At 33.9% G+C, this 14,273-nt stretch overlaps 1 pseudogene; it reads left to right on the forward strand.

Annotated features, from left to right (window-relative positions):
* The window catches only part of LOC128182348 (RRP12-like protein), an 89,653-nt pseudogene that overhangs the window by 28,092 nt on the left and 47,288 nt on the right, over positions 1-14,273 (forward strand).

Consider the following 14,273-nt stretch of genomic DNA (forward strand, 5'->3'; position numbering starts at 1 on the left):
TGTTTATCTAGCTATAATGAGAGAGAGAGAGAGAGAGAGAGAGAGAGAGAGAGAGAGAGAGATGAGTTTATCAAAAATCGATATGGTAAAGAAATTGTAAATTTTTTTTATCTGCTTCTTTGATACATCGATTATTTTTCTTTTTGTCTCAAGTTTATCTTTGCCGACTAACACTGTGTGATGATACCCCAGTGTTAAGTCTAAACACTCAGTGTTATAAGCAATCAGTTAATAACAGGAAATTTATGAATTATTGACCCCGCTGCTTCATCACTTATCCCGCTTTTGGGCGAACATGTACATGTAGACTTTTGTAAATAAATATAAACTTTATAAGACTGATTGTAAATGATTATAATCCCAATCCACCCTGCCGTTATGATTTTTATAAATCAAAAGTGAATAATCAGACTCTTTGTTTTAACAGTGTATTTCAACGATCGGTGTTTACATCTGTTAATACATAGGCCCAAACACAGATACAAGAGTGGTCAGTTTTCACACCGTATCGCAGTCACCCGGTTGTCAGAGAGAGAGAGAGAGAGAGAGAGAGAGAGAGAGAGAGAGAGAGAGAGAGAGAGAGAAAGAGAGAGAGATATTTCATAGTGTTTTATAGTGTTCATGAAATCAAATTTATATAAGCAACACATGTCAATAAACGCATGTATACATGCATGCGTGTATCTATATAATTATGTGAATAAATACTAATATGTCCTCCTTTTAAAGCCATGTAGAATATCGTTGGTGCATTGCTAAATGTTGTGTGCATACAATCATGGAGATGACGGCATTTCTTTGATGCCGGCAAAGCGACTCAGTGAACTCTAATGCGGTCGTACTGCAGGGGCACTTTGGCGGCATGTCTTTGATGCCGGCGATGCGACGAGCGTCTGAATTAAGCAAACTGCTGACAGAAACGAGAACTATATTTGTACTAAAAAGCTGTTATTATTTTTATTTATGATAAAAATAAAACGGAAAACAATAAAAACCACCATTTTAAAGGTAAAATCGTTAAAGAAAAAAAAATTAGGAAAGAAAAATAATCGGCACTCGAGGACGGAACCCGGGTCGCCTGGGCACAAGTCCAACACTCTAACGACTGAGCTACGCGGACTCTCGCTTCAGAACTTTTGAGCTCAAAATCTCAGGAATGCTTTGATCGATTTTAAAACAAATTTCATATTCTGAAGTGTTTTAGGCGTCTCTATCGAATGAAAAAATAAAAAATAATCAAATCCAAAAAATTGAAAAATTAAGGTTTTTCATTTCCTTCCGGTGACGACCGGAAGTGACGACAGACGTTCGGATATGCGAAGGGCACTGCGGCCGTTCACTCTCTTCCTTCTCTGAAAATTTGACAGTCCTATCTTGAATACTTTTTTAGAAAAATTGTGAACAAGCAAAAACATAAAATCTTAAGTTACTCGGTACCGGAAGTGACGACCAAAAAAATCTCGTGTAATTTTCTTACAAATTTTGTCATAATTAAGATCTGAGAGTTTTATCAAAATCGGCTGAAGCACTTGTGAGAAAACGTGGGAGAAAAAAAAAGAATAATAATAATAATAGAGGAAAAGAATCAAAGCAATAACAATAAGGTCTTCCGTTGAAAACGGAAGACCTTAATAATAGTGAAAAAGAAACAAAGCAATAACAAGAAGGTCTTCCGTTGGAAACGGAAGACCTTAATAAGAAACAGTACGAAAACTATAAGGTCTTCCGTTGGAAACGGAAGACCTTAATTAGAATATCGCAGAAAATAATCCTGGATTTTGTTCAAGTCCTGTTTAGGATTAGGTTCTTTTCTCACATAAATAGTTTTATTTTTATGTTAATTCTTTTCTACAGTTAGAGTTACTGTTGCTTGCGCATTTATTTTACAAAAAACAGTTATATACATGTACATTTTGTACCCATTAATTAATCCTAAGCACCATTTAACCACAATATATAAAGTACATGTAGATGTAAGTGAAAACTTATAAGCATCTATTTTCCCCCATTTATTAAGTAGAAGAGAAAACCAGGTTGTTTTCATTCCTTTTTAAAATATAATTGTTGGGGGAAATATCACAAAAATAATTTTAAAATTAGCTACTAGTACTGTATACAGGGTTAATTTCGCCCCGTGTTATTTTCGCCCTTTTACAATTACAAACGGTTTCACTTCGTCTTGAATTCGCCCAGATGCAGTTGTGTTAACAAAGATATTTTTGGAATTTAGAATTTGCCCAGTTTTAAATTTGCCCTCTGTTAATGAGGGCGAAAGAGGCGAAAATAAAACGGTGCGAATATTTCCCTGTATACAGTATGTAGCGTACAGCTTGACAATACGGATGATTCACTCACGTTTACTCTCTTTCCATCATACAAATGATCTACAAGGACCTCGCTATCAAGGTGATCGCAGTACAGAACCACCACCAGTCAAGCTGGTAGAGGTATATCCTGGACATTTCAACAACCACTCAAAGATCTTGACTTTGCAGATAACATTGCTTTACTAGCACAGCTGTATTTGACAAGGTCATCAGTTCTACTTCGAACATCGATGTTCGAAGTAGAACTGATAACCTTGTCAAATACAGCAGCAGCTTGGACTTGATATAAATGTTAACAAAACAAAATAAATGAAGACTATTTCAATAAAAGATAGTGGTACCCAAGCAAACAACCACACAATTGAAGAAGTCATTGATTTCGTATGCCTTGGTAGTAAGATCACAGCTATTGGAGACTCTGTTATGGACGTCTTATACAGGATAACAAAAACCTGTTCAGTTTTTGCAAACCTACGAAACATTTGGAAGACATCAAACATCAGGACCTTCCAAACAAACATAACTGGAGTCCTCCTATACGGTTCTGAGTCCTGGAATGTGACAAATACCATCACTCACGAACTAGACACCTTCCAAACAAGATGCCTCCGTAGGATCCTCAAGATACTCTGGCCAAACAAGATCAGCAACGAAGAACTGTGCAAGAGAACTCAAACAGCTGCCATATCTGGCCAGATAAAAGAAAAACGATGGAAGTGGATCGGCCATGTCCTGAGAAAGGAAACAACTCTCGGCTTTTAAATTTTGAATTTTTTTTTTTACTCGAGGTTACTTTGCATAATTCAAGAAAGTTCGAACTTTACTTTTTAAATGATTAACGCTAATTCGCTTAATGCACAATCTTTCAGATTAATTTATAAAAGTGTAACAAGTAAATTTTTACCCAAATTAATAAGACATTCTATAAACACGTGCAGTTTTATTCAACGATGATACCACTGCTACATGTGAACACATACTAGTATTTCCTGAATTAAAAACAATAAAAAAGATTTTATTATAATATGACAGTCTTTTACTCTCCTTCTTTGCATTTTAGTAGCATAAGAGACGGGATATGTACGCAGTCTGAATACCTTCCACCTTTTTTTCTCTAGAAAACGGCTTTTTTATTGGAAAAAAGAGACACAATATTACCAATGGACTAAAATCTGATAAATAAAAATCTCCCTCATGACCCCTTCACGCGGAAAAGGAATTAAATCTCTCTCTCACTCTCTCTCTCTCTCTCCCCCCCCTCTCTCTCTCTCTCTCTCTCTCTCTCTCTCTCTCTCTCTCTCTCTCTCTCTCTCTCTCTCTCTACTAGAGTTTATAGCATGTTTATAACATGAATTTCATTCTACATATATCTTGCTTAATATGAAAACGTGTATCAAATCAGTCATATTTTGTGTATATTCGCCAGGCATAAGACATAGGTCATAAACAGAATGCATGGACAAACATTAATTTTCATTTCACAAATAAAAAAAATTTCGGTATGATGCTTTTTTTTTTAGAAAAACTTTTTGATTACTTTTAACATTTCGTGATTACTAATCTATAACTATAAAACAGAATTTTGCACCGTACATTGATTATAAGTCATATTTTAATGTTTCATAAATAAGCTAAGCATAATTTGGTTTAGAATGATAATAGTTATATAATAACGAATTTCAATTTTATTATTTTGAATTATTTACACTGAACCAATTTATTTTTCCAGGGATCCCCTGACAATTGGTTAAAGTAATTTTAGAGGGCCTGTAGTAGTATTACTTTGAATTTTTCTGTACATATATGGCTTTAAGAAATCAAATATGTATTTACAGAAAAAAAGTTCTCAGTTGATTAATTGCTGTACATAGCTATTTTGAAGATAAGAGTTAAGCCTCTTGGCGTGGTATAAATGAAATTTCATGCAACCGTTACTAAAATAATGTTATACAACTTTCTCCTTTAAATCCATTCATTATTTTCCAAATGAAAGCTGAATACTATGATACTACATGTATAGTAAATAACAACACATTGTGTGGAATTAGCAACGACACGCTGCGGCTATTTAATATTTGGCATATTAAATGTACACACACATAATTATGGCATAAAGTTGGATCACATGATTTATCTATTTTAATAAAACATTCTGAAAATTTAAACTTTCCGCTGTACGTGTCGTCCTAAACTGGTATTTAATTAACACCTGAGCAATTCTTTATATAGCCTTGCTAATAAACCGGTTCTTAAGAACCAGCAGGCATGTTCACGAAACTTTCCTAAGATATGACCTAAGTGTGTTCCTAAGATATGACTTAGGAAAAAAGTTAGGAACATCCTAGGATCAACTTAGGACACGTCTTAAGATGTAGCTCGACGGTTACTTGGGGACATCTTAAGTTAGGATATCATAACCTTCTACAACCATTTTTATTTTTCACAATTATTCATTCAGATCGAATTCGAGAGACTTGTGTAGGGATAAATTATTAGACATATTGCCAGAGAAAAGTGTACGTCTCGGTAGTTAACACAAAAGGCCTAAAACTAGTAATTTTAATATATATATCAGTTACCAATAACAATTTAGTTTGTTTTTCTTTAAATGACCCCCCCCCCCCCCAAAAAAAAAAAAAATTAAAATAAAAAATATTAAAAGCCCCAAAAAATTCAAATAACTATTCTTTAAAAAAAAAAAAAGAATAAAATATTTATCAAGACAGAATTGGCTTACAAGCAGATAATTATGTAAACAACACGTGTGTATGTCATTTCATAATTAACATTTGAGATTGTTATACCCCTGTAAAACAGTTACTATATAACTCTATACGAAAAAAAAGTCCAGCATTTTGACTGTTGGACTGGAACTGTTAAATTGGAACTGTTAAAATTGACTGTTAAAAAAGACTGTTGACCGGTGACGTCACATTCCACGACAACGTGTTATTGATTAGAAGGGATATAACAAAACAGTTGTTGACTGTGTCTCGGGCAACAGTTGATCTGTCGGACCGGCTCGCAAACTGTTGCCCGCGGCCTTCGGCCTTGGGCAACAGTTTGCGAGCCGGTCCGACAGATCAACTGTTGCCCTCGACCCCAGTCAACAACTGTATAATCTTGTCATTCAAGTATATGTAATACGTAAACATGCAATTTTCATAGAATTTGAAACGTTACATGAGGAAACACATGTACTCGTACAAACACAACCAATTTCCCTTTAATCTGCAATATATAGAATACACGAACATGTTAAATAAGAAATAAGTTGTAATATATCTCGAAAATCTATAAATACAGTTCATTTAACAATACACATTTTTTAAAGATTATTTTTTTCAGAATAAGGTGATAAAAATTAGGAGTGATCACGCATGGTATATGTAACCCGATGTAAATTTACTTTTTATAGCAAAGGACATTTAAATAATTGTTATCAAAAATTATTATAAACAAAACAATGAATGTAACTCATTTAGTGTACAATGTAGATAAAAAAATAAGTGAATAACTTTCATTCGTCAAACACAGAGATAGGATAGTATTTACGAAAAAAAATAATCTTAATTTGTCAGCTCCAAGGCAGGCATGTAGCAACGGGGAAGTGGTGAGAGTTTGGGGTCCCCCTCCACATCATTTTGTTAAAATGAACATACATGATAGAATAATTGACTATGCCCCCCCCCCCCCCTCCCGGATTAGGAATTTGATGTTTGTCGAAAATGCTGGAACTGTGGAAAATATTGCCTTATTCTAGCGGTCTTAAGAAAAGGCTTATCATCCAAACATCCCAATATCCCTAAAAACGTGATTTTATAGCTTTAGGATGGTCTTAGGACAAGGTAGGTGATGTCTTAAAGTTAGGACAAAGCTAGTTACGGCGGTTCCTAAATTTAAGAGAGCTATTACGGGGCGCTCTCTCCCGTACAGGACTAAATACTGAGCCAACCGTGAGCTTATTCTCTTGTTGTTGGACCCAGCCTCATAAAACCTCCAACAAGCCAACACGCGTTTTAGTTTTCAGACTTTTATATAGACTTTACATGAAATATACTTTTACGTGAGTTTGGTATGCATCAGCACCGAAGGTCTGATTCCAACTGACTATATTTTACAATTCCGAATAATATATAATGAACAATGGAACAACACAATGAAGGATTAACATAAGAAGTACATATGTAAGTAAATCAATTATCAAACAGTTATTGAGTGACTCGGGACATTTTAGCATCATGTACATAAAAGGATTAATAAGATGAAAGAAGCTTAAGTGTCAATAAACATAAACAGAAGTCAATTAAAAGATTAGCTGTCCATCACTGATTGTGTCTCAGGTGGGATTAATGCTGCGCGGAATTTATAACGTTTATAAAACAGTTGTCGAAATAGATGAAAAGTTTTTGTAACAATTAACACAATGTCCGAAAAACATAATTTACACAATAATTAAAAATAGTCCGAAAGATTGAATTTCACACCGTGACACATGCTTCGCGTCCGCGTAAAACACGTCCTCGTGTTTTGACTTTTTATCATCGACGGTAGCCGCGTTGTTGTCTCCTTTGCTGCCTGTGTTGTTGAAATCGGCGGTCAAGTTGTTTATCATGCAACACGGCTTCTAGATGTTCGTTATCACATTCCAATACCCAAATGGTCTGCAGCAGGGCGTTGTTTTGTTCCCTCAGCTGTTTGATTGTATCATCAGCCTCTGTTTGAATTTTCATTACATATTGAGAATGTTCACTCCCTATATCTTTTAGTTTCCTCTGCATTAAATCCATGAGTACTTTATCACCGTGTGCCTCTGCTTCTAATTTTTGAATTTTCTTCACATACATATCAATGTCAGAACGTTTCGAGTTTTCTTGGAGCTTTATTCTCAAATCCGTATTTTCACTTTGAAGTCTTGCATTCTCAGACTTAGCACTTTGTAGATCTTCAGCCATACTCTTCGTAAGTTGATCGGACTTGCGTAGCTGAATCTTAATGTTGTGTAGCTCAGTTCGTAGAATACTTGAGGTATCAAACAAAGAATGAAATTGATCGTTACGAATTGAATTAAACGGCAATTCTCTCAAAGTACGTTTGTTTTCAAGATATTTGCACAGTCGTTTCATGTCTCGCGTCTTTTTACGACCCAAAACTGCTTCCTTTTCAACACATTTTGTTGGTTTCTTCATCTGTGTAAAACACATTCTGGAATAATGTCCAATTCTGTGACATCGGTAACACTTCTGGTTGAACGCGAAACATAAAACGTTGGGATGCACGTTTCCGCACCTTCCGCACACGGGACGCTGACATGAGGGGAAGCTGAACTTCTTCTGTCTCCACTGCGGTCGGAAAGAATATTCCATGTTGAATCTAGTTTAAATCGTCTTCTTCATCTGTAGACTCTGAATCTAGGGAAACTCGCTAAACTGTTGTAGAGGTCCAGGATCTGACTACTACAAAATATATGTAGCAGTCCCGGGTGTCGTTACCCTTAGGTTTATCCACCAAATATTACGGGGCGCTCTCCCGCACAGTACTATTACTGGGCCAACCGTGAGCTTATTCTCTTGTTGTTGGACCCAGCCTCATAAAACCTCCAACAAGCCAACACGCGTTTTAGTTTTCAGACTTTTATATAGACTTTACATGAAATATACTTTTACGTGAGTTTGGTATGCATCAGCACCGAAGGTCTGATTCCAACTGACTATATTTTACAATTCCGAATAATATATAATGAACAATGGAACAACACAATGAAGGATTAACATAAGAAGTACATATGTAAGTAAATCAATTATCAAACAGTTATTGAGTGACTCGGGACATTTTAGCAGCATGTACATAAAGGATTATTAAGATGAAAGAAGCTTAAGTGTCAATAAACATAAACAGAAGTCAATTAAAAGATTAGGTGTCCATCACTGATTGTGTCTCAGGTGGGATTAATGCTGCGCGGAATTTATAACGTTTATAAAACAGTTGTCGAAATAGATGAAAAGTTTTTGTAACAATTAACACAAAGTCCGAAAAACATAATTTACACAATAATTAAAAATAGTCCGAAAGATTGAATTTCACACCGTGACAGAGCTTCGAGAAACAGACTTAAGACTAAGACGTATCCTAAGATGTACTTAGGACGCACCATGGTCCTAAGACAGCTTCGTGAACATGCCTGCTGGTGACACAAACAGGTATTCGAATGAAAACCTTATATATCCGGATAATTCATTATTATACCAAGTAGAAATTGATTTCTGTCTAATTCGTCCCTCAAACGAAAGAAATCATATTTCTATTCAGCAGTGTAAAAAGGCGTAGATATTCCTTTTTGTTTGTACATGTATCTTTGTTACATTATTTCAATTAAATCAGAGCTTACATTGAATATTTTGTAAAGAAGAAAGCTAGTTCAATGAAAGGCAAAAGCCCTAGAGCTGTACAAATAATTTAATCAATTGGACAAATTAAAATTCAAAACAAAATAAATTCCCTTCTCGCAGCAAACATTTACATATGAAAAATCGAATTAACAATGAGCATGCCCCTGACGTTTTTGATAGCATGTAAAAATAGTGATAATGATGTATTAATTATAGGTATACGCACACGCCGCTCTCCAAGGGATTAGGATCTTCATGATTTGTGAATCTGGTTTTTTTTTTTTTTTTTGCATGTCAAGATTTTTATGATTTTGCCAGAGGTTCCAACGCCTATTTACCGTAACTTAACTGTTAATCTTATAGGTTTTGATTATCCTAGTTGAGGGGGGGGGGGTTCCAGATGATCTGACCCACCCTCCCCTCTATAGATCAGCGCAATTAACGAGGCCGAGTACAGAACGAGTACGCACGCTTTCGCGCAGCGTTTCATTTGCATTGTGACGTCATCTTTTTGCTAGGTTGACGCCATGGCGTGATAGTTTCAACTGCAGATATTCAGCGAAAATTGTTGAAAATATCTCGTTTGATGCGTAAAAATAATGTTATTTAGTGGAATAAACATAAATGTCTCGAAGTATAAGCTATATTTGGGCTCGGGTCGAAAACGTGAAGAGGGTTCAGCAAGCCTAGCCTTCTGTCACGTTTTCTTAACCCGCCTAAATATAGCTAAATTCATATATTTCAGACAGTAACCATGTATTTTATATCATTGAGACTTAATATGTGATGTTATATATTTTTTTATTACTTAAATATGTCTGAATGTTTTAATAATACTATTTAGATCACCTTCTCCGCTTTTGTCAAATAAAAAATAGCCATTATCTGACGAATCTGGGAAATTGGGCATACAAAAATCAACTTTGATAAGACCCCTGGAACAAACCAGGAGGTAAAAGGGTTTTTTTATTTGACCATTAGATGCCTTTTAGCAATAACTTTAATATGTAGAACAGAAAAAGAAATCCCTAGGGCAGAAGTTTTGAAAAAATGTAAAAAAATATGCAAAATTGATACATTTCAAGCAAAATCCCATAGGGTCTTATGTTAAAGATTAACACACTTTGAGATGACCCCCTAAACAAACGGTGTGGTAAATGTCTTATTTTTTAATCTCAAAATAATAATTATATCAGTAGAAATTCATGTAAAAAGTTTCATCAAAAAATCTAGGGCAGAACAAATTAGACCCGGCCTCGTTAAGCCGCAGGGATTTTTTTTTCATCCTAAATTTAATTATACATATTTCTATTAATATTAAAAGCTAGTAACTGACTATAAATTAAATATGATGACAACACCAACTTTAATATATTAATGTTTGTTTTAGTTAATTTTGTAAATGAAAATTCTTTAAAAAAAAACAATGGGGGGGGGGGGTGTACAATTCAAGGTCGGGTTCGGGTTACAACTACGTAAAGGTACTTGTCGTCTGGAGGATGCAGATGGGTATTCTTTTAAAGGGTAATTTATACATAGGGTTAACTTATATTTTTATATTATTATAGATTATTTTAAATTTCAACAGCGTACAATGTTACTTACAAAAAGAAAATCCTCTGTGTGTTGCTGTCATACATCACAGGAGTCGGCGATTTTATCAATTTGTTGTAAATAAATGAGAAACAAGCAAAATCCTACCGGTGAGCTTCGCGCGAGTGTAGGATTTTGCCTGTTTCTCATTTATTTTCAAGAAATTGATAAAACGCTGACTCCTGTGCATACATGTACTCGGGCACAGAAGTCAGAATAGGTCTTCATACCTAAATTGGCCTTATAACAAAAGGTAGACGGACGTCTCGGCCCAACGACACCTTGGCCCAGACGGGTCGGCCCAAAACTATTGACACCTCGGCCCATGTACAAGACTCCTCGGCCCAAAGAAACTTTCGTTAGCATTTTAAATTATAAACAGGGGCAGTGTGTGTGTAATGTAAACCTATAGGGTTTGAGACAATTATTTTAATCTAATAATGATAAACATATTGATCATTTTTAATAATATATTTACGATATAATATATTGACCTTTTACAATGTACTTACGATTACAAAAGTGCCAAAAGTATGTCAATTTTTTTCTTTTCACTATATATTTCATTGAAAACCAACATTTTTCAAAGACTCATTTAAAAATAACCCCATGACAAATTTTGAAAAGACTTAGATTGATAAATTCAGAATTTCTCTAGCTTTTTTGGCATCATATTTAAATATTTTTCCCACCTTCAGTTCTTGAGATTTGATGTTTACAATCCAAAGTAAGATTTTTCAGCTCTAAACCCTCTACTATTGCAAAGGATATATAGTAGAGCCCTTAAAAATATCTTCGTGTTGTGTTTGAAATATGAAATTTTGCATATGAGTTGTCAAAAAAACTATTTCAATGTATGTCAAAATGTGCAAATTGAATCTACTTTAATCTATAAAAATTTCTTCAAAATCTGAAAAAAATAAAAACAGAAACCCTTTTAGATATAAGTCTTGTTTTTAATAAAATATATAGAGAAAAAAGAAAAGTTTACATACTTTTGGCATGTTAGTGTACATTGACCTAGAATCTGATCAGGATGTGAAAGGGTAAGACTTTTCCGAGACTTTTCCGAAGTATTACTACTTCGGAAAAGTCTCGGAAAAGTCTTACACTTTCACATCCTGACTGTTAATCGGATTAAGGACAGTGTAAACAAAACCAGGATGTACATCTATTTAGAGGAGCCGATAAAGGAACAATAATTGAACATTACTAAAAGAAAGTGGCGCTTAAGATGTACATTCGGCAGGAATCTGGGCGCACAAGGAGAGTGAAAATTTCATCAATTGATTTTGAATATTTTTCGAATTATAACCTTTATTTGGTTTCTGTTGGATGTGGAATGAGTGGAAGAATATTTGAAATGCAAAGGGTTTTATCATAATATGGGTCTAAATATAGCAACACGATGCAATTCGTGCAAAATCCTACTTATTTACAACTGTTTTTAAATGATTTTATTGTCTCTGGGTCTTCTCTCCACAAATTTGAAACGTGTAAAGATAACATATTTCAACATTAAAAATGTCGCTTTTTAAAAAAAGCTGGAGAGATGACCAAGAGATGACTAATTATGTACTTTTTTCAAATTATTTTTTGAAGGATAAGAAACAAAGTCCATTGATATGACAATGTTGTTTCAAACAGTACTTTATAGAGCATATTGACAAGTCTCGCATGGCTCAGTGGTTTCGTCCTGGATTAGTGAATACAAACATTCAGTGTTTTGGGTTCAAGTCCAACTGGTGGTCTTTAAAAAAAAATTAAACTTTTTTGTTTTAAATGTTTTTTATTATAACATGATGTTGAATTATAATATGCCGGTATATTTTAATTTGTTGTTATTGATTTCTAGATCTGCTGAATTTTCTTTTCTTATTACTAGCTTTTTAAGGATATACACAATATATGTTTGCATTAACATTTCCAACTAGTTATCGGTTTACCTCTCATTGCCATTTTTTTAAAGCTTGTGAGTTTTTTAATAACCGGAATAGCCATTTACATTGACTCTCAACATAATATATTTTTGTTAAAACCTGTACATAGCCTTTCGAGGTTATAGACATTTAAATCCAATTGATTCGTGTCGAGGATTCCTGCAAACTTACAATCTTGTGTGCTCACTTTCTTTATGTTAACATTATATTACTTTTTAAATAAGACTGTGACGTGAAATTTAAGACAGCAGAAATTTATTATTTTGTGAGTTTCCATGATTTTATCATAATCTATTATAGAACTTTATAGTACAAATAATTATGGAATTTGTTTACTTGAATATTTATTTGTTTATTTTGTATGTAAATAAGTGTTATGTATATATGTTATCATATAAAAGATACTCGACGGCACTCTGGCGGGAGAGCCATTATACGATCCTCCATACGATCTGGACCTGTACCAAATAAACTGTTAGAAAAGACGTTTGATTTGTCTTATTGGCTTACATTTACTTTATCTAGTCATTTATGTCGTACATGAATATACAACATGACATAAATATAGAAGTTCATTAAGAAATATTTTTATCTTTATGAAATGTATCATATTATATTGGAAAACTCCATTGTTAAATGTTCATCAGGTTATATATGTATCTTATATCAACAATGATTTTTAAAATATCAATATGTGTATATCTGTTTTATTGGATGGTCACGCGTCTCAATTTTTTTTAAAACTTGTTGTCGACAGCAATAGGAATTACATCGATAGGCGCATGCCCTCGGACATCAGGTTACACCTTAATGTGGCTGAACCTGTTAATCAAACTATGTGTATCCGTTTTATTGATCAGGCGTCTCATTTTTTTTAAATATATGACACAAGTTCTTGAATCATACGAGGTCTTTACCATTAAAATGGAAAAAAGGTAAAAAAAAAAAACCAACAAAACAAAAAAAACAACAACAAAAACTTACAACTTATTGATAAATAATATTTTAGTCACAAATTATATATCTCATATAATTTATTTTCAATAAAATAAAAATAAAACATGAAAACATGAAAATCATTAAAATTTTATTTTAATTCTGCATGAGCCGAGATGTATTTTGCTTCAGCCGGGGTGTCTCAAAATTTGGGCCTACCCGTCTTGGCCGAGGTGTCCTGGGGCCGAGGGGTCGTTGGGCCGATGTGTCTGACATTCTAACAAAAACCCCGAATGTTTCTAATAAAGATGAAATTTATTATATAAAATATCAAACACGTAAGCCCTTCAAAGATACGTTTTTTTTTAATCATGCAAACTTCTTTTGAACAAGATAATAACATTTCATGTACTGTATAGTATATTTCATGTTTCTTTGAATCAATATATACGACGTTAGTTTCAGTTCGATGGCATATGCGCGGATCAAGAAAGAATTCCTATGGCGATCCGAGTGATAAAGATGTTTTCCGGGAGGAAAGCGGATGGAGAGTGCAAGGCCTATTTTAGGTAACTTTACAATTAAGAAGTTTGATTTTTGATTTTTTTTTTTTTTTTGGGGGGGGGGGGTGAGTTTGTCAAGAACATCCCCTTACCCTGGTCTAGTCTCCAACCAGGGGGATCAGTGGATGAACAGCTACACTGATGTAGAATAAAAATTTAATCATTTATAAATATATAATGATAAATAGATACATGCATATAATTTTGTTTAATTCACAACACATTATTTCTCTGACTAAAATTTTATTGATTAATACCCACAAAATCCATACATAACATAATGATGTATGAAAAACCAACATATACTCAATGTCTAAATACATTTTCAGGAAAACAGCTGATCAGATCAGGAAATTAAACACTCAAAGAAAAGAACCCCAACAAGGACCTGAATATTTTGGATGTGGATTTTCTGAAGCTTTGTACATTCAGCAGAGAAAACAAGGCTATTAAAAAATCACACACAACTACCGTACTCTAATTCTTAAGATTTAAGGTAAGTTATGATAATTAGCTAGAACAATT

The sequence above is a fragment of the Crassostrea angulata genome, chromosome 4, assembly GCF_025612915.1.
Source record: "Crassostrea angulata isolate pt1a10 chromosome 4, ASM2561291v2, whole genome shotgun sequence".
Taxonomy (NCBI): Eukaryota; Metazoa; Mollusca; class Bivalvia; order Ostreida; family Ostreidae; genus Magallana; species Magallana angulata.